Source organism: Choloepus didactylus, chromosome 2 (genome assembly GCF_015220235.1).
Source record: "Choloepus didactylus isolate mChoDid1 chromosome 2, mChoDid1.pri, whole genome shotgun sequence".
NCBI lineage: Eukaryota > Metazoa > Chordata > Mammalia > Pilosa > Megalonychidae > Choloepus > Choloepus didactylus.
In genome coordinates this window covers 202,968,939-202,991,397 of record NC_051308.1, presented here as the reverse complement: position 1 = coordinate 202,991,397, position 22,459 = coordinate 202,968,939, and positions in this window count along the sequence as shown.

Genomic DNA, 22,459 nt, shown 5'->3' with positions numbered 1-22,459 from the left:
AGAGACAAACTGTGGCAGGACTGAACTGAAGGATTAGACTATTGCAGCAGCTTTAAAACTCCAGGATCACCAGGGAGATTTGATTGTTAGAGCCACCCCCCTCCCTGACTGCCCAGAAACATGCCCCATATACAGCGCAGGCAACACCAACTACACACGCAAGCTTGGTACACCAATTGGACCCCACAAGACTCACTCCCCCACTCACCAAAAAGGCTAAGCAGGGGAGAATTGGCTTGTGGAGAACAGGTGGCTCGTGGACGCCACCTGCTGGTTAGTTAGAGAAAGTGTACTCCACGAAGCTGTAGCTCTGATAAAGTAGAGATAAGGACTTCAATTGGTCTACAAATCCTAAAAGAACCCTATCAAGTTCAGCAAATGCCAAGAGGCCAAAAACAACACAAAATTATAAAGCATATAAAAAAACCAGACGATATGGATAACCCAAGCCCAAGCACCCAAATCAAAAGACCAGAAGAGACACAGCACCCAGAGCAGCTACTCAAAGAACTAAAGATGAACAATGAGACCATAATACAGGATACAAAGGATATCAAGAAGACCCTAGAAGAGCATAAAGAAGACATTGCAAGACTAAATAAAAAAATAGATGATCCTACGGAAATTAAAGAAACTGCTGACCAAATTAAAAAGATTCTGGACACTCATAGTACAAGACTAGAGGAAGTTGAACAACGAATCAGCGACCTGGAAGATGACAGAATGGAAAATGAAAACATAAAAGAAAGACTGGGGAAAAAAATTGAAAAAATCGAAATGGACCTCAGGGATATGATAGATAATATGAAACGTCCGAATATAAGACTCATTGGTGTTCCAGAAGGGGAAGAAAAGGGTAAAGGTCTAGGAAGAGTATTCAAAGAAACAATTGGGGAAAACTTCCCAAATCTTCTAAACAACATAAATACACAAATTACAAACGCTCAGCGAACTCCAAATAGAATAAATCCAAATAAACCCACTCTGAGACATATTCTGATCACACTGTCAAACACAGAAGAGAAGGAGCAAGTTCTGAAAGCAGCAAGAGAAAAGCAATTCACCACATACAAAGGAAACAGCATAAGACTAAGTAGTGACTACTCAGCAGCCACCATGGAGGCGAGAAGGCAGTGGCATGATATATTTAAAATTCTGAGTGAGAAAAATTTCCAGCCAAGAATACTTTATCCAGCAAAGCTCTCCTTCAAATTTGAGGGAGAGTTTAAATTTTTCACAGACAAACAAATGCTGAGAGAATTTGCTAACAAGAGACCTGCCCTACTGGAGATACTAAAGGGAGCCCTACAGACAGAGAAACAAAGAAAGGACAGAGAGACTTGGAGAAAGGTTCAGTACTAAAGAGATTCGGTATGGGTACAATAAAGGATATTAATAGAGAGAGGGGGAAAATATGACAAACATAAACCAAAGGATAAGATGGCTGATTCAAGAAATGCCTTCACGGTTATAACGTTGAATGTAAATGGATTAAACACCCCAATTAAAAGATATAGATTCACAGAATGGATCAAAAAAAATGAACCATCAATATGTTGCATACAAGAGACTCATCTTAGACACAGGGACACAAAGAAACTGAAAGTGAAAGGATGGAAAAAAATATTTCATGCAAGCTACAGCCAAAAGAAAGCAGGTGTAGCAATATTAATCTCAGATAAAATAGACTTGAAATGCAGGGATGTTTGGAGAGACAAAGAAGGCCACTACATACTAATAAAAGGGGAAATTCAACAAGAAGAAATAACAATCGTAAATGTCTATGCACCCAATCAAGGTGCCACAAAATACATGAGACAAACACTGGCAAAACTAAAGGAAGCAATTGATGTTTCCACAATAATTGTGGGAGACTTCAACACATCACTCTCTCCTATAGATAGATCAACCAGACAGAAGACCAATAAGGAAACTGAAAACCTAAACAACCTGATAAATGAATTAGATTTAACAGACATATACAGGACATTACATCCCAAATCACCAGGATACACTTACTTTTCTAGTGCTCATGGAACTTTCTCCAGAATAGATCATATGCTGGGACACAAAACAAGCCTCAGTAAATTTAAAAAGATTGAAATTATTCAAAGCACATTCTCTGACCACAATGGAATACAATTAGAAGTCAATAACCATCAGAGACTTAGAAAATTCACAAATACCTGGAGGTTAAACAACACACTCCTAAACAATCAGTGGGTTAATGAAGAAATAGCAAGAGAAATTGCTAAATATATAGAGATGAATGAAAATGAGAACACAACATACCAAAACCTATGGGATGCAGCAAAAGCAGTGCTGAGGGGGAAATTTATAGCACTAAACGCATATATTAAAAAGGAAGAAAGAGCCAAAATCAAAGAACTAATGGATCAACTGAAGAAGCTAGAAAATGAACAGCAAACCAATCCTAAACCAAGTAGAAGAAAAGAAATAACAAGGATTAAAGCAGAAATAAATGACAGAGAGAACAAAAAAACAATAGAGAGGATAAATATCACCAAAAGTTGCTTCTTTGAGAAGATCAACAAGATTGACAAGCCCCTAGCCAGACTGACAAAATCAAAAAGAGAGAAGACCCATATAAACAAAATAATGAATGAAAAAGGTGACATAACTGCAGATCCTGAAGAAATTAAAAAAATTATAAGAGGATATTATGAACAACTGTATGGCAACAAACTGGATAATGTAGAAGAAATGGACAATTTCCTGGAAACATATGAACAACCTAGACTGACCAGAGAAGAAATAGAAGACCTCAATCAACCCATCACAAGCAAAGAGATCCAATCAGTCATCAAAAAGCTTCCCACAAATAAATGCCCAGGGCCAGATGGCTTCACAGGGGAATTCTACCAAACTTTCCAGAAAGAACTGATACCAATCTTACTCAAACTCTTTCAAAACATTGAAGAAAATGGAACACTACCTAACTCATTTTATGAAGCTAACATCAATCTAATACCAAAACCAGGCAAAGATGCTACAAAAAAGGAAAACTACCGGCCAATCTCCCTAATGAATATAGATGCAAAAATCCTCAACAAAATACTTGCAAATCGAATCCAAAGACACATTAAAAAAATCATACACCATGACCAAGTGGGGTTCATTCCAGGCATGCAAGGATGGTTCAACATAAGAAAAACAATCAATGTATTACAACACATTAAAAACTCGAAAGGGAAAAATCAATTGATCATCTCAATAGATGCTGAAAAAGCATTTGACAAAATCCAACATCCATTTTTGATAAAAACACTTCAAAAGGTAGGAATTGAAGGAAACTTCCTCAACATGATAAAGAGCATATATGAAAAACCCACAGCCAGCATAGTACTCAATGGTGAGAGACTGAAAGCCTTCCCCCTAAGATCAGGAACAAGACAAGGATGCCCGCTGTCACCACTGTTATTCAACATTGTGCAGGGCAATCCGGCAAGACAAAGAAATAAAAGGCATCCAAATTGGAAAAGAAGAAGTAAAACTGTCATTGTTTGCAGATGATATGATCTTATATCTAGAAAACCCTGAGAAATCGACGATACAGCTACTAGAGCTAATAAACAAATTTAGCAAAGTAGCGGGATACGAGATTAATGCACACAAGTCAGTAATGTTTCTATATGCTAGAAATGAACAAACTGAAGAGACACTCAAGAAAAAGATACCATTTTCAATAGCAACTAAAAAAATCAAGTACCTAGGAATAAACTTAACCAAAGATGTAAAAGACCTATACAAAGAAAACTACATAACTCTACTAAAAGAAATAGAAGGGGACCTTAAAAGATGAAAAAATATTCCATGTTCATGGATAGGAAGACTAAATGTCATTAAGATGTCAATTCTACCCAAACTCATCTACAGATTCAATGCAATCCCAATCAAAATTCCAACAACCTACTTTGCAGACTTGGAAAAGCTAGTTATCAAATTTATTTGGAAAGGGAAGATGCCTAGAATTGCTAAAGACACTCTAAAAAAGAAAAACGAAGTGGGAGGACTTACACTCCCTGACTTTGAAGCTTATTATAAAGCCACAGTTGCCAAAACAGCATGGTACTGGCACAAAGATAGACATACAGATCAATGGAATCGAATTGAGAATTCGGAGATAGACCCTCAGATCTATGGCCGACTGATCTTTGATAAGGCCCCCAAAGTCACTGAACTGAGTCATAATGGTCTTTTCAACAAATGGGGCTGGGAGAGTTGGATATCCATATCCAAAAGAATGAAAGAGGACCCCTACCTCACCCCCTACACAAAAATTAACTCAAAATGGACCAAAGATCTCAATATAAAAGAAAGTACGATAAAACTCCTAGAAGATAATGTAGGAAAACATCTTCAAGACCTTGTATTAGGCGGCCACTTCCTAGACTTTACACCCAAAGCACAAGCAACAAAAGAGAAAACAGATAAATGGGAACTCCTCAAGCTTAGAAGTTTCTGCACCTCAAAGGAATTTCTCAAAAAGGTAAAGAGGCAGCCAACTCAATGGGAAAAAATTTTTGGAAACCATGTATCTGATGAAAGACTGATATCTTGCATATATAAAGAAATCCTACAACTCAATGACAATAGTACAGACAGCCCAATTATAAAATGGGCAAAGGATATGAAAAGACAGTTTTCTGAAGAAGAAATACAAATGGCCAAGAAACACATGAAAAAATGTTCAGCTTCACTAGCTATTAGAGAGATGCAAATTAAGACCACAATGAGATCCCATCTAACACCGGTTAGAATGGCTGCCATTAAACAAACAGGAAACTACAAATGCTGGAGGGGATGTGGAGAAATTGGAACTCTTATTCATTGTTGGTGGGACTGTATAATGGTTCAGCCACTCTGGAAGTCAGTCTGGCAGTTCCTTAGAAAACTAGATATAGAGTTACCATTCGATCCAGCGATTGCACTTCTTGGTATATACCCGGAAGATCGGAAAGCAGTGACACGAACAGATATCTGCACACCAATGTTCATAGCAGCATTATTCACAATTGCCAAGAGATGGAAACAACCCAAATGTCCTTCAACAGATGAGTGGATAAATAAAATGTGGTATATACACACGATGGAATACTACGCAGCAGTAAGAAGGAACGATCTCGTGAAACATATGACAACATGGATAAACCTTGAAGACATAATGCTGAGCGAAATAAGCCAAGCACAAAAAGAGAAATATTACATGCTACCACTAATGTGAGCTTTGAAAAATGTAAAACAAATGGTTTATAATGTAGAATGTAGGGGAACTAGCAATAGAGAGCAATTAAGTAAGGGGAAACAATAATCCAAGAAGAACAGATAAGCTATTTAACGTTCTGGGGATGCCCAGGAATGACTATGGTCTGTTAATTTCTGATGGATATATTAGGAACAAGTTCACAGAAATGTTGCTATATTATGTAACTTTCTTGAGGTAAAGTAGGAACATGTTGCAAGTTAAGCAGTTATCTTAGGTTAGTTGTCTTTTTCTTACTCCCTTGTTATGGTCTCTTTGAAATGTTCTTTTATTGTATGTTTGTTTTCTTTTTAACTTTTTTTTCATACAGTTGATTTAAAAAAGAAGGGAAAGTTAAAAAAAAAAAAAAGAAAAACAAGGAAAAAAAGATATAGTGCCCCCTTGAGGAGCCTGTGGAGAATGCAGGGGTATTGGCCTACCCCACCTCGATGGCTGCTAACATGACCACAGACATAGGGGACTGGTGGTTTGATGGGTTGAGCCCTCTACCATAGGTTTTACCCTTGGGAAGACGGTTGCTGCAAAGGAGAGGCTAGGCCTCCTTATGGTTGTGCCTAAGAGCCTCCTCCCGAATGCCTCTTTGTTGCTCAGATGTGGCCCTGTCTCTCTGGCTAAGCCAACTTCAAAGGTGAAATCTCTGCCCTCCCCCCTACGTGGGATCAGACACCCAGGGGAGTGAATCTCCCTGGCAACGTGGAATATGACTCCCGGGGAGGAATGTAGACCTGGCATCGTGGGACGGAGAACATCTTCTTGACCAAAAGGGGGATGTGAAAGGAAATGAAATAAGCTTCAGTAGCAGAGAGATTCCAAAAGGAGCCGAGAGGTCACTCTGGTGGGCACTCTTACGCACACTTTAGACAACCCTTTTTAGGTTCTAAAGAATTTGGGTAGCTGGTGGTGGATACCTGAAACTATCAAACTACAACCCAGAACCCATGAATCTCGAAGACAGTTGTATAAAAATGTAGCTTATGAGGGGTGACAATGGGATTGGGAAAGCCATAAGGACCACACTCCACTTGTCTAGTTTATGGATGGATGAGTAGAAAAATAGGGGAAGGAAACAAACAGACAAAGGTACCCAGTGTTCTTTTTTACTTCAATTGCTCTTTTTCACTCTAATTATTATTCTTGTTATTTTTGTGTGTGTGGTAATGAAGGTGTCAGGGATTGATTTAGGTGATGAATGTACAACTATGTAATGATACTGTGAACAATAGAAAGTACGATTTGTTTTGTATGACTGCGTGGTATGTGAATATATCTCAATAAAATGAAGATAAAAAAAATAACTGCAAAAACAAAATAGAATTAACAATGGTGGGCAGGGGAATGAGTAAGGGCATAGGTGAAACAGGAATGGCAGAATGTTGATAACTGTTGAAGCTGGGTGTTAGTTACATTGAGTTCATTATACTATTCTGTTTACTTTGTGTATGTTTGAAATATTTCATAAATAAACAGAAAGATCAGCTGGACCCACCACATTTCTTGGTAAGGCCATTGTGTTCCATAAATCAGCTCATTATCCCACTACCTGAAGACTATGTCCAACCTTCTCCACTCTCCTCAAACTTTCCATCTCCCCTCTCATTCTCAGTAGATGACCTTGTCTCTTATGTCATGGAGAAAATAGAGTGTTGAGGTAGGAACTCTTTCCACCTTCTACCACTGAACCTACGGTCCTACCAGCATCTGCATCCACCCCTTTCTCCTTCCTTCCTGTCAGATGAAAGGGGTGGCATTTCTTCTCTCAGATGTCAGTCTCTTTGCACAGGCCGTAGAACCCACTCCATCCCACTTTCTCAGGAATCTTGTGCCTGAGGTCTTCGATTTTTCTCCCTCTGCTGGTGCCTTCCCATTAGCACTCAATTGTACTTGCGTCTCTCCTATCCTAAAAACACAACAAAACATACCATCTTGACTCCACATTTTCCCCAACTACAGCCTTGTCACCCTCCTCTTTCACGGCCAAATTTCTTGAAAGAGTTGTGACACTAATTCCTTCCATTTCTTCCTATTTTACTCACTTTCTGGAGTCCACATCAATCTGGCTTCCACAACTGCCACTCCTTTGAAACAACTCTAATTAAGATCACCATTAATGACCTCCATGTCACTAAAACAAGAGAATATTTTCAAGCCTTATCTTGCTTGGCCACTTGGCAGCATCTGACATTCCCTCCTTATAAAAAACCCCCTCTGTGACACCATGTTCTCTGGCATAAGTCTCTTTTGCTAACCTCTTCTCTCTACCAGAATAGTTAAGTTGCCTAGGTCAATAACTTAAACCTGTCTCTTAATATACTGTACCTCTCCTGAGTGAGTATTCCCAAATGGACATCTCCAGCCCAAACCTCCCTTTGGATTCCAGTACCATATTAAACTCCCTACTTTACAGTGTCTCTTGACCGTCTCGAACTCAGCATGTTCAGATTTGAACTCATGATTTTTCCCCCACATCTGCTTCCCTCCAGGACTCCCTATGTCAGTATTTGTACCACTTGCCACACAATAGTTCAGGCCAGAGATCTGGACATCCTTGACTTTTACATTTCCCTCACCACCGTCATCCAATAAATCACCAAATTCAGGAGATTCTATCTTTTAAATGTCTCTGAAATCTTAATTGTCTCTGGTTCATCCTAGTCCAAGCTACCATCCCCTCTTCTCAGACTCTAGTAACAGCTTGTCCACTGATCTCCTTGCCTTCCATCTCACTCCTCCAGTCCTTCTACACACAAACAACAGACTGGTCTTTTCTAAATTTATATTTGATCATTTTCCCAACTCTCTCCCCAATCGTTTTTAAAGCATGCTATGACCTCCAACTGCCCTATCCCATGTCAAATAAAAATAAATCTGGACTTGGTAAGGAGTGACTATATTCAAAAGGAATGTGGCAAGTGAGAAAGGAACTATGGCAATAAAGGTAGGTGACTATTGCAATCAGGAGAAATGTTCTGATCATAAGCTCTGCAAGCATCGCAAGAGTTTGGCAAAAAGGTTTTTCTTTTATAGAGAGTAAAAAACCAGGTTTAGGGAAGTGGAATGAAAAGTTGGTGCCATCAGATGGTAGAGGGAGAGAATATTTTATGCTGAAGCCGTCTATTTTCGGTCTCTTAAAGTTCAGTGGCCTGGAGAAGGAGAGAAGTTTAACCAAAGTTTGGTTAAAAAGCATTTTGTTCTGATTGATCAGTAAGGACAGTTAAGCCAATCATTTGTGAGACAAAGAACGGGAATGTGGAAGGTCTGTGTCCAGCCTTGTCATAGATAAACAAGGGGGGCATCCTCCTTATCTAAGTCATACAGGGAAGGGTGGTTCTTTGCAATAAGTTGTTTTCTGGAACAAAAAGCTAAGTCCTCCAGGAAGCAGATGCTAGAATGTAGTTAGAAGGTGAAACATTTATTAGGGAGTAACACCTGTGAAAGGAAAAGGGTCAGGAAGCAATTCAAACCTATTAAAATCCTTGTTATTACAATGGGAAGCTTTGGAGCAAGTCTGCACATTAGAGGAGTCCCATGTTGCACAGAAACGGCCAGGCCCTTTTACCTTGTCTTGGACATTGGTTGGGGCCATCCCAAGAAGAGCATAACCTTGTCTCAAAAGCTGAGGCATAAATGAAGGAACTGACAGCTGAAGGCTGTCAATTGACTTTACTTTTTACTTCTTTCTTGGAGTGTTGAGCATTTCAGTGGGGGTCATATAACAAAAGCCCCTAATGAAGCCTAGGGGGCTAGAGAATACTTTTCTAAGTACACTGAAACTGAGGCCTGTTGGATGGATTAAAGTTAGTCTGCTGGAATAGTGTGAGAGTGCTCCAGACCAGGGAACAGTAGGTGGGAAGGTTCTAAGTCACTAAGGTGTTGGATCTTTGAAAGAACCGAAAAAAGATCAGCATAGCTGGATCATACTGTGTTTAGCACGATGTCAGCATCCAGTATGCACCCAAACATGCATTATTTTCAAACTGAGTGTGTATACCACCTTTTTTTAAAATTCAATTTTATTAAGATATAGTCACATACCATACAATCATCCAAATTGTACAATCAGTTGTTCACAGTACCATCATATAGTTGTGCATTCATCACCCCGATCTATTTTTGAACATTTTCCTTATACCAGAAAAAGCAAGAATAAGAATAAAAAATAAAGGTAAAAAAGAACACCCAAATCATCCCCCCCTCCCACCCTATTTTTCATTTAGTTTAGTTTTTTGTCCCCATTTTTCTACTCATCCATCCATACCCTAGATAAAGGGAGTCCAATCCACAAGGCTTTCACAATCACACTGTCACCCCTTGTAAGCTACATTGCTATACAATCGTCTTCAAGAGTCAAGGCTACTAGGTTGTAATTTGATAGTTCCAGGTATTTATTTCTAGCTACTCTAATGCATTAAAACCTAAAAAGGGTTATCTATATAGTGCATAAGAATGCCCACCAGAGTGACCTCTTCACTACATTTGGAATCTCTCAGCCACTGAGTCTTTATTTCGTTTCATCTCGCATCCCCCTTTTGGTCAAGAAGATGTTCTCAATCCCATGATGTTGGGTCCAGATTCATCCCCAGGGGTCATACCCCATGTTGCCAGGGAGATTTACACCCCTGGGAGTTCAATCCCATGTACGGGGGAGGGCAGTGAGTTCACATGCCAAGTTGGGTTAGTTAGAGAGAGAGGGCCATATCTGAGCTACAAAGAGATACTCAGGAGGAGACTCTTAGGCACAGTTATAAGCAGGTTTACCCTCTCCTTTACAGTAACAATCTTTATAAGGGAAAGTCCCATGATAGAGGGCTCACATCAAACCACCAGTCCTCAATGTTTGTGAGAACATCAGCAACAATCCAGGTGAGGACTCTGCGAGGTGTCACTATTTCACACTAACCTATGCAAACCTACCAGGTCTCACTTCCTACTAAAATGTCCATGTAATTACGGTAGTCGAACAAACTGTGTGCGTTAAATTGTTTGGGAAATATAGCTCTTGCACCAAGTAAACATCTCTTCCCTCGGTCTCACGTGGAATTTGAAGTTTTAAAACACAATCAGTATTGTCCTTTACTCTTTGGCCCAATTTGCCCTAGTCCTAGTCTGCCTCATTCATATGTCTAGTTGTAGTCTGGACTCTTTTTCAACTTTTTTAACAGTTGCTATATGTGCTAATACTGACATTCGTATCTGCCAAGTTCTAGCTCTGAGTTTCCAGTGTCACAAGATACCCGAAGTTCCAGGGATCAATCAGGTTATACACAGAGGGATCAGCATCTAGGAATCTGGAGATAGCCATTACAATTCAGGAACAGATGTGACTGCTGTAAGAGCTGACAATCTAGGGACCATTATAATTAGTGTTCCCCTGATAAGCTGTGCTCTAAGGTTCAATTCTGAGTTTACACATTGTAGTTAGTCCATATTGGGGAGGCATTACAGTGTTAGCCTTTGTTTCTGGCATGTATATGGCCTTTTTGAGGCTCTCTTGTTGAAAATGCAGATCCTTGGGCCCCATCCAGAGATTCTGATTCAGTAGGTCTGGTATGCAGCCCAGTACTTGCATTTTAATAAATACCCCCTCCCTCCCTTCCAAGATTCCAAAGCTCTCTCTGATGGTGGCTATGGGTGTCCATCCCCGACTCTCGTGGCAGGCTGCCTCTACCTCACACCACATACAAACATCTACTCAAACTAGATCAAAGTCCTAAATATAAGAGCTACAACTATCAAACTCCTATAAGAAAACATAGGGAAGCGTCTTCAGGATCTTGTGTTAGACAGTGGTTTCTTAGACTTTACACCCAAAGCACAAGCAATGAAAGGAAAAATAGATAAATAGGACCTCTTCAAAATAAAAACTTTTGGTCCTCGAAGGACTTTACCATGAATGTAAAAAGGCAACCTATGCAATGGGAGATAATATTTGGAAACTGCATATCTGATGAAGGATTAATATCCAGTATATATAAAGAAATTCATCAACTTAACAACAAAAAGACAAACGACCTAATTTAAAAATGGGCAAAAGACATGAATACACTGTTTCAACCCAGCTCTTGGAGGGCTTAGGATGGGGCAGCCCCAAGACCAAAGAATACAGCAGGCATGGAATCAGACATGAGTTTTATTAGGACTTAACGAACAGGAGAGGGTCCCCGGTGGCAGCTGACTGAGGAAAATGGAATTAGTACTCTGCAAGAGTGGGGAATGCAAGGAGCAGCTTGTAAGAATTTAGGACAAAGCCATTCCATAGGGTATGAGAACAGAGTTTCAGTAGGGTCTCATGATACAGGGGTCTGGAGGTTTGTCATCAACAATGATCAGGGGAGAGGAGTTTCAATGCTATGTTTATGATGCCATCTGTACGTTCTTTCCCCTCTGAGGAGGTCTGATGACCTTTAATTACTGTCCCAGTCAAGTAGGTGCAATAATTTATTCCCAATATGGAGGGGAAGCCGAGGCCCTGAGTCTCCACATAGACATTTTTCCATAGAGAAATACAGATGGTTAAAAAGCACAAGAAAAGATGCTCAGCTTCACTAGCTATTAGGGAAATGCAAATCAAAACCACAATGAGATATCATCTCACACCTACTAGAATGGCTGCTATTAAACAAACAGGAAACTGCAACTGTTGGAGAGGATGTAGAGAAACTGGAACTCTTATTCACTGCTGGTTGGAATGTAAAATGGTACAATCACTGTGGAGGATGGTTTGGCATTTCTCAGGTATAGAGTTGCCTTATGACCCAGCAATCCCTCTACTCAGGATATACCCAGAAGATCTGAAAGCAGGGAGGTGAACAGACATTTGCACACCAATGTTCATAGCAGTATTATTCACAATTTCCAAAAGGTGGAAACAACCCAAGTGCCCATTAACAGTTGAATGGATAAAAAAATCATATATACAAACATCATATATACATATGATGGAATATTATTTGGCAGTAAAAAGGAATGAAACCCTGAAGCACTCAACAACATGGATGAATCCTGAGGACATTATGTTAAGTGAAATAAGTCAGACACAAAAGGACAAATATTGTATGATCTCACTGATATGAACTAACTATAATATGCAACTTATAGACGTAAAATACAGAATATAGGTTACCAGGATATAGAATGAGGCTAAGGAATGGAGTGTGACTGCTTAATATGTGCAGAATGTTTAACTAGGGTAAACTTAAATGCTTGGAAATGGATAGAGGTGATGGTAGCATGTTATTTGAGAATAATAGTGCTGAATGGTGTGTGAATATGGTGGAATATGGTCATATATATCACCAGAAGGAAAGTAGGAAGTTAAAACATGGGAATGTATAACACAGTGAGTTTTGTGTTGGACAATGACAGAGGTTAACTGTACAAATATAAGTTATTTCATGAACTAGAACAAATGTACAACACTATTATAAGGAGCTAGTAATAGAAGGGTATATGGGAAAAATGTGTCTCTTGCAAAGTATGGACTAGAGTTAACAGTAATATTTTTTTTTCATTTTTATTGAGATTGTTCAGATACCATACAATTATCCAAAGATCCAAAGTGTACAATCACTTGCCCCTGGGTACCCTCATACAGCTGTGCATCCATCACACTTAATTTTTGTTCAATTTTTAGAAACTTTTCATTACTCCAGACAAGAAATAAAGTGAAAGATGAAAAAAGAAAAAAAGAAAAGGAAACTCTAAACCTCCCCTATCCCTAACCAACCCCCCTCAATTGTTGACTCCTAGTATTGATATAGTACGTTTGTTACTGTTTATGAAAAAATGTTGAAAAACTACTAACTGTAGTATATAGTTTGTAATAGATATATAGTTCTTCCCTATATGCCCCTCTATTATTAACTTCTAATTGTATTGTCATACATTTGTTCTGGTTCATGAAGTGATTTCTAGTATTTGTACAGTTGATCATGGACATTGCCCACCATAGGATTCAGTTTTATACAGTCCCATCTTTTGACCTCCAACTTTCCTTCTGGTGACATATATGACTCTGAGCTTCCCCTTTCCACCTCATTCACACACCATTCGGCGCTGTTAGTTATTCTCACATCTTGCTACCAACACCCCTGTTCATTTCCAAACATTTAAATTCATCCTAATTGAATATTCTGCTCATACTAAGCAAGAGCATCTACATTTCTTCCACAAGGCAGGAGGGAGAGTCAAAGAAGGTAAAGAGGCAAAAGAAAGAGGAAACAAAAAAAAAGACAGTTAGGAAGCAGCAAAAGGAAAAATAACCTTAAATCAAAGTAGAATAAAGAATCAGACAATACCACCAATGTCAAGTGTCTAACATGCCTCCCCTATACCCCCTCTTATCTGCATTCACCTTGGTATATCACCTTTGTTACATTAAAGGAAGCATAATACAATGATTCTATTAGTTAGTCTCGAGTTTATGCTAATTGCATCCCTCCCCCAATGCCTCCCCATTTTTAACACCTTGCAAGGTTGACATTTGCTTGTTCTCCCTCGTAAAAGAACATATTTGTACATTTTATCACATTTGTTGAATACTCTAGATTTCACCAAGTTACACAGTCCCAGTCGTTATCTTTCCTCCTTTCTTGTGGTGTCTCACATGCTCCCCATCTTTCTCTCTCAACCGTATTCATAGTTACCTTTGTTCAGCGTACTTACATTGTTGTGCTACCATCTCCCAAAATTGTGTTCCAAACCACACACTCCTGTCTTCTATCACCCTGTAGTGCTCCCTTTAGTATTTCCTGTAGGGCAGGTGTCTTGTTCACAAAGTCTCTCATTGTCTGTTTGTCAGAAAATATTTTGAGCTCTCCCTCATATTTGAAGGACAGCTTTGCTGGATATAGGATTCTTGGTTGATGGTTTTTCTCTTTCAGTATCTTGAATATATCACACCACTTCCTTCTTGCCTCCATGGTTTCTGCTGAGAGATCTGTGCATAGTCTTATTAAGCTTCCTTTGTATGTAATGGATTGCTTTTCTCTTGCTGCTTTCAGGATTCTCTCTTTGTCTTTGACATTTGATAATCTGATTATTAAGTGTCTTGGCGTAGGCCTATTCATATCTCTTCTGTTTGGAGTATGCTGCGCTTCTTGGATCTGTAATTTTATAAGAGATGGGAAATTTTCATTAATTATTTCCTCTATTATTGCTTCTGCTCCCTTTCCCTTCTCTTCTCCTTCTGGGACACCAATGATACGTACATTATTGTACTTTGTTTCATCCTTGAGTTCCTGGAGACGTTGCTCATATTTTTTCATTCTTTTCTCCATCTGCTCCTTTGCGTGTAGGCTTTCAGGTGCTTTGTTCTCCAGTTCCTGAGTGTTTTCTTCTGCCTCTTGAGATCTGCGGTTGTAGGTTTCCATTGTGTCTTTCATCTCTTGTGTTGTGCCTTTCATTTCCATAGATTCTACTAGTAGGTTTTTTGAACTTTTGATTTCTGCCGTATACATGTCCAGTGCTTCCTTTACAGCCTCTATCTCTTTTGCAATATCTTCTCTAAACTTTTTGAATTGATTTAGCATTAGTTGTTTAAATTCCTGTATCTCAGTTGAAGTGTACATTTGTTCCTTTGACTGGGCCATAACTTTGTTTTTCTTAGTGTAGGTTGTAATTTTCTGTTGTCTAGGCATGGTTTCCTTGGTTATCCAAATCAGGTTTTCCCAGACCAGAACAGGCTCAGGTCCCAGAGGGAAGAAATAGTCAGTATCTGGTTTCCCTGTGGGTGTGTCTTAGAAAATTGCTCCACCCTTTGATGCCTCGGGTCACTGTGCTTTTCTGCCCAGCAGGTGACGCCTGTTAGCCTATAATTCTTGACTGGTGTGAGGAGGTATGGCCGTGTTCCCCCAGGCTCTGGGGTCTGGTTCTGAATGGAAAGGGCCCCACCCCTCTCCTCCTAGAGAAGACAGACCCCTCAGGTGGAGGTCATTAGCATTTCAATGGTCTTGCTCTCTGCTTGTGCTGTCTCCGCCCTTCCCCGAGTCACAGCCCTGGAAACTGAAAACGACTGGGGCTTTCTCCACTGAGCCAAAAAAGAAACAGATAGTCCCCTTCAGACCCAGTCCAAGGCAACCCTCCGGCTCTCCCAGGTCAGTCGTCACCCAAAGCCTCTGTCTGTTTTTTGGGGCTGCGTACCTGTAGTGAGCAGTTCACACTCGCTGCTTAAAACCCCAGTTGGAGCTCAGCTGAGCTGTATTCGCTTGCTGGGAGAGAGCTTCTCTGTGGCACCACGCAGCTCCGCAGCTCAGGCTATGGGGGAGGGGGTCTCCCGACCTGGTTCTGCAGGTTTTACTTACAGATTTTATGTTGTGTTCTCGGGCATTCCTCCCAATTCAGGTTGGTGTATGATGAATGGATGGTCTCGTTTGTCTCCCCGCAGTTATTCTGGATTATTTACTAGTTGTTTCTGGTTTTTTGTAGTTGTTCTAGGGGGACTACTTAGCTTCCACTCCTCTCTATACCGCCATCTTGCCCGAGTCCTAACAGTAATATTTTAATAGTCTTTCATCAACAGTAACAATATACTATTGATCAATAGTAGGCAGGGATAAGGGGTATGGCAGGATTTGGGTTTCTTTTTTATTTTTATTTTTCTAGAGTAATGAAAATGTTCTAAAATTGATCATGGTGATGTATGCAGAACTATGTGATAAAACTGTAAGCCATTGAATGTAGACTTTGGATGGTTTGTATGGTGTGTGAATATATCTCAATAAAATTGCATTTAAAAAAAAGAAAGATTTAAGAGACACTTCAAATAAATACAGTTTGTGTACCTTGTTTGAATCCTGATTTGAACCAGCCAACTGTGAAAACAACCAAACCTTTATGAGACATTAGGAAACATTTGACTACTAACTGCATATTTAAGGATATTAGAGGTATTTATGGATAAAATGATGTGATGCTTGGAATTTGCTTTGAAATGATCTAGTGGAATTATTGAATAACAATGTGGGGCTGAGCAGAGGAATGGGTGGCAGTTCTACAAAACAGGCCTGATGTATTGATGGGTTGTTAAAGTTGGGTGGGGTACATAGGGACCTATTGTACTATAACCTCTGTTTGTGTATTTGTTTGGAGATTTCTGTAGTAAATGTTAACAAAAAATCAATAAAAAAGAAATGGGCAAAACACTTGAACAGATGTCTCTCCAAAGAACATATACAAATGGCCAAAAAATACAGGAAAAGTTGCTCAACATCTTTAGCCATCAGGTAATGCAACTCAAAACCACAATAAGATACCATTTCACACCTATTAGAATGACTACTACTGAAAAAAAAACAAAACAAACCAAAAAAAAAACAGAAAATAACCAGTGTTGGAGAGGATGCTGGTGACAATGTAAAATGGTGCAGCTGCTGTGAAAGACAGTTTGGTGATTCCTCAGAAAGCTAAGTGCAGAACTATCATATGACCCAGCAATCCCACTACTAGGTATATATCCAAAAGACTTTAAAGTAGGTGCTTGAACAGATATTTGCACACTGATGTTCATAGCAGCATTATTCACAATTGCCAAAAGATAAAGCAATCCAAGTATCCATTAACCAATGAAAGAATAAATAAAATGTGATATATACATTCAATGGAACACTATTCAGCCCTATAAAGAATGAAGTCCTGATCCATGCAACAACATGGATGAACCTTGAAGACATCATGCTGAGTGAAATAAACAAACACAAAAGGATAGATATTGTATGATCTCACTGATTTGAAACAATTAGAATAAGCAAACTCATAAAGTCAGATATAGAACATAGGCTACCAGGGGATGGGGTGGGAATAGGGTAAGGGAAGTTAAGGTTTAAAATGTACAGGGTTCCTATTTGGAATGATGGAAATGTTTTAATAATGGATGGTGGTGATAGTAGCACAATACTGTGAACTCAATTAGCAGCACTGAAATATATATTTGAATATGATTAAAAGGGGAAATGCTAGATTGTATATATGGTAACAGAATGAAAATTTTAAAAATAAATCCATGGAACTGTACTACACAAACAGGGAACCCTAAGTTAAACCTGTACTTTAATTAATATTACAATCATAGTGGGGAGGGGCAAGAAGGCAGCATAGAGAGGAGTAGAATTTAGTTAGTCCCCTGGAGCAACTAATAAACAACCAGGAGCAACTAGTAAATAATCTGGAACAACTGCCGGGGGACAACCATGACTATCCACACATCGTACACCAAGCTGGATTGGATGGAATGGCTGAGATCGCAGCATAAAATCTGTAAGTAAAAACTATGGAACCGTGCCAGAACCCCCCCCCCCCCCCACCAGTAGGCTTAGCTACAAGACCTCGCTGTAGGAGAAAGCAGCAGTCCTGGAGCAAGTGAATATATCTCAGCCCAGCTCCAATTGGGGTTTCAATTCACAAATGTGGAATGCTGAAAACATGCTACAAATATAGACAAACCCCTAACAAGCAGACAGAGGCTTTTAGAGACAACTGACCTCAAAGAGCCAGAAAACTCCTGTGCCCTGGGAAAGGGAGCCCCGAAGACCAGGTGCACTCTGATTGATGGGTGAAATGGGGGGGACTGGCTCTGAAAGGGGGCTTTATTTCCCTTTTTCTCTCTCTCAACCTGAGTGGCTAGTTGGAGAGAGCCTCAGCCATTTTCAGTTCACAGTGCTCTGACCCAGACAGGGGTGGATTTAACAGAGTCAGCGAGACAAAGGAGCAATTCAAATGCAGAAGATAACTCCCTAGGGAGTGTATCTTCCCTAAGAGGAAGAAGGTGGGGCCCAGCTCTAGTGCCAGGCTTCCCTTCAGAACTCAGACCCCAGAGCCTGGGGGGTAAACAGCCAAAACAGAAACTGAAAGGGCTACACCTCCTTGCACCAGTCAGGAGCAACAGGCTGACAGGCACCACTTGCTGGGCAGGTTAGGAAAAGCACAGTGGCTAGAGACCTCACAGGAAAGTCTGTCATTCTTCTAAGATACACCCTCAGGGAAACTCGAAACTGAATATAACCCCATTCTGACACCTGAACCCATTCTGGTCTGGGAAAATCTGGTTGGGTTTACCAAGGAAACCAGATGCCTAGACAACACAAAACTACAGATTACACTAGGAAAAACAAAGATATGGCCCAGTAAAAGAAACAAACTTACACCTCAATCAAGATACAGTTGAGAAATTGTTTCACTTTAATGAAACCATCAATTATAAGATTTTCAAAGAAATATGGTAAATCAGTTTGAAAACCAATTCAACCAGTTCAGGGAAGATATGAAGAGATGAAGGCTGCAAAGAAAACACTGGGCAAATATAAGGTAGAAATCGAAAGTTTGAAAAAACAACTGGCAAAATCTATGGAAAGGAAAGTCACAACATAAGAGATGAAAAACACAATGGAGACATACAACATCAGCTCTCAAGAGGCAGAAGAAGACACTCAGAAACTGGAGAACAAGACACCTGAGATCCTACAAACAAAAGAACAGATAGGGAAAAGAATAGAAAAATATGAGCAAAATCTCAGGGAATTGAATGGCAACATGAAGTGCAAGAATTTGCATGTCATGGGTGTCCCAGAGGGGGAAGAGAAGGGAAAAGGGGCAGAAGCAATAAGAGAGGAAATAATCAATGAAAATTTCCCATCTCTTAGAAAGACATAAAATTACAGATCCAAGAAGTGCAGCATACCCCAGACAGAATAAATCTGAATAGACCTACGCCAAGACACTTAATAATCAGATTATCAAGCATCAAAGACAAAGAGAGAATCCTGAAAGCAATAAGAGAAAAGTGATCCGTCGCATACAAAGGAAGCTTGATAAGACTATGTGAGGATTCCTCAGTAGAAACCATGGAGGAAAGAAGAAACTGGTGTGATATATTTAAGATACTAAAAGAGAAAAACCACCAACCAAGAATCTTATATCCAGCAAAACTGTCCTTCAAATATGAGGGAGAGTTTAAAACATTCTCTGATAAACAGACAATGAGAGAGTTTGTGAACAAGACACCTGCTCTACAGGAAATACTAAAGGGATTACTACAGACAGAGAGGAAAAGACAGGACTGAGGGGTTTGGAACACAATTTTGGGTGATGGCAGCACAAATGTAAGTACACTGAACAAAGATGACTGTGAGTATGGTTGAAAGAGGAAGGTTAGGAGCATGTGGGACACCAGAAGGAAAGAGGAAAGATAAAGACTGGGACTGTGTAACTCAGTGAAACCCAGAGTGTTCAACAATTGTGATAAAAGGTACAAATATGTTTTTACACGAGGGAGAACAAATGAATGTCAACCTTGCAAGGTGTTAAAAATGGGGGGGGGTACTGGAGAAAAATACAATCAATGCAAACTAGAAACTATAGTTAACAGAAACATTGTATTATGCTTCCTTATGTAACAGGCAATATATCAAAGCTAAATGCCTATAAGAGGGGGACATAAGGGAGGGGTATGGGACTCTTGGCATTGGTGATGTTGTCTGACTCTTTTATTGTACTTTAGTTTAATTCTATCTTTCTTTTTGTTGCTTTTTAGCTGTCATTTTTCTTTCTTTCTTTTTGTTTTTCTTTTGTCTCTCTACCTTCTTTGACTCTTCCTCCTTCTTTGTGGAAGAAATGGAGATGTCCTTATATAGATAGTGGAGATGGTGGTGAATGCATAAATACATGTTTATATAGGGAACCATCAATTATTTACTTAAGATAGAATGTGTGGTGGGTGAACCAAACTGTCTTAGGAAAAAAAACAGGTTGATGAAGAAACCTTGAGGGCACTATATTGAGTGAAATAAGTCACACAAAAGGGCATATATTGTATGGTCTCACTGACATGAACTCATAGGCATGAAATATAGGTTACCAGGATATAGAACAAGGCTAAAGAATGGAGAGTGGTTGCTTATTACGAGCAGAATGTTTTAATAGGTTGAACTTAAGTGTTTGGAAATGGACAGAGGTGATGGTAGCACATTATTGTGAGAATAACTAACAGTGCTGAATGGTGTATGAACGTGGTGGAAAGGGGAAGCTTAGAGTCATGTATGTCACCGGAAGGAAAGTTGGAGGTTAAAATATGGGAATGTATAAAACAGTGAATCTTATGGTGGGCAATGTCTGCGATTAACTGTACAAGTATTAGAAATCTCTTTCATGAACTAGAACAAATGTATGACACTATAACTAGAAGTTAATAATAGAAGGGTCTATAGGGGAAAGATATACCTATTGCAAACTATGTGCTACAGTTAGTAGTATTTTAACATTCTTTCATCAACAGTTATAAATGTACTATACCAATACTATGAATTAATAATGGAAGGGGGGGTGGCTAGGGGTATGGGAGGATTTGAGTTTTCTTTTTTTCTTTATTTCTTTCCTGAAGTAATGAAAGCATACTACAAATTAAAAAAAAATTAATTGTGGTGATGGATGCACAGCTGTATGATGGTACCATGGGCAATTGATTGTGCAATTTGGATCTTTGGATGATTGTATGGTATGTGAACAATCTCAATAAAATTAAAAATGTATATATATATTACAAAATTATAAAAATGTGCTATCATCAGTTATAATAAATGTTCCACACCAATGCAGAATATTGGTGGTGGGGTGGTGTACAGGAAACCTGTATTTTATGCATGATTGTTCTGTAAACACACCAATCTTTAATAAAAATAAATGACATATCTAAAAGCACTTTGTAAACTAAAAATAAAATGCTCTATACTGAAAGCAGTGACTTTCAAGTTTTTTTAACCTGCCCCAAAGTAAGAAATACAGTTTACATCATGACCCAGTATACACATATACCCACAAATATATAATTGAAACAAAAGTCCAGTATACACATATACCTACACATATATAATTGAAACAGAAGTTTCACATACTAGTACTTACCCTTACTGCATGTGAAGCATTCTGATATGTTCTGTTCTTTTCTATTCTAGTCCATTCTCCTCTATTCTATTCTATCCTTTTTCAAAAAAAAAAAAAAAAAAAAAAGCAGTTGTTTTAATGACCCATTAATGGGTTCTATTCAGTTTAAAAACACAATGAGTAAAGTGCTATCTTTGTCGCTTCTCTCCTCGATCCCTATCCCTTCCCTCCCCACAAGATTTGGCCTTGATAAATTAGCAACAAGGACCCAGGAGTACTGTGTACTCTTAATTCTCAAATCTTGCACAGGCTGCTTTCTCTTCTCCCCTTCTCTACTTGAGGAATTCCCATGTATTCTTCCTGTTCTATGATCTAGGAATTTCTGGCTTCCCTCCCCTGGTCTAAGACAACATGGCATTCTCAAATCTGTCAAAGCGCTTATCCCTTTGCAGGGCAATTGCCTGTTTTTTTTTTTTGTTGTTTTTTTTGTTGTTTTTTTTTTAATTCTTCATTTTATTGAGATATATTCACATACCACACAGTCATACAAAACAAATCGTACTTTCGATTGTTCACAGTACCATTACATAGTTGTACATTCATCACCTAAATCAATCCCTGACACCTTCATTAGCACACACACAAAAATAACAAGAATAATAATTAGAGTGAAAAAGAGCAATTGAAGTAAAAAAGAACACTGGGTACCCTTGTCTGTTTGTTTCCTTCCCCTATTTTTCTACTCGTCCATCCATAAACTAGACAAAGTGGAGTGTGGTCCTTATGGCTTTCCCAATCCCATTGTCACCCCTCATAAGCTACATTTTTATACAACTGTCTTCGAGATTCATGGGTTCTGGGTTGTAGTTTGATAGTTTCAGGTATCCACCACCAGCTACCCAAATTCTTTGGAACCTAAAAAGGGTTGTCTAAAGTGTGCGTAAGAGTGCCCACCAGAGTGACCTCTCGGCTCCTTTTGGAATCTCTCTGCCACTGAAGCTTATTTCATTTCCTTTCACATCCCTCTTTTGGTCAAGAAGATGTTCTCCGTCCCACGATGCCGGGTCTACATTCCTCCCCGGGAGTCATATTCCACGTTGCCAGGGAGATTCACTCCCCTGGGTGTCTGATCCCACGTAGGGGGGAGGACAGAGATTTCATCTTTCAAGTTGGCTTAGCCAGAGAGAGAGGGCCACATCCGAGCAACAAAGAGGCATTCGGGAGGAGGCTCTTAGGCACAAATATAGGGAGGCCTAGCCTCTCCTTTGCAGCAACCGTCTTCCCAAGGGTAAAACCTATGGTAGAGGG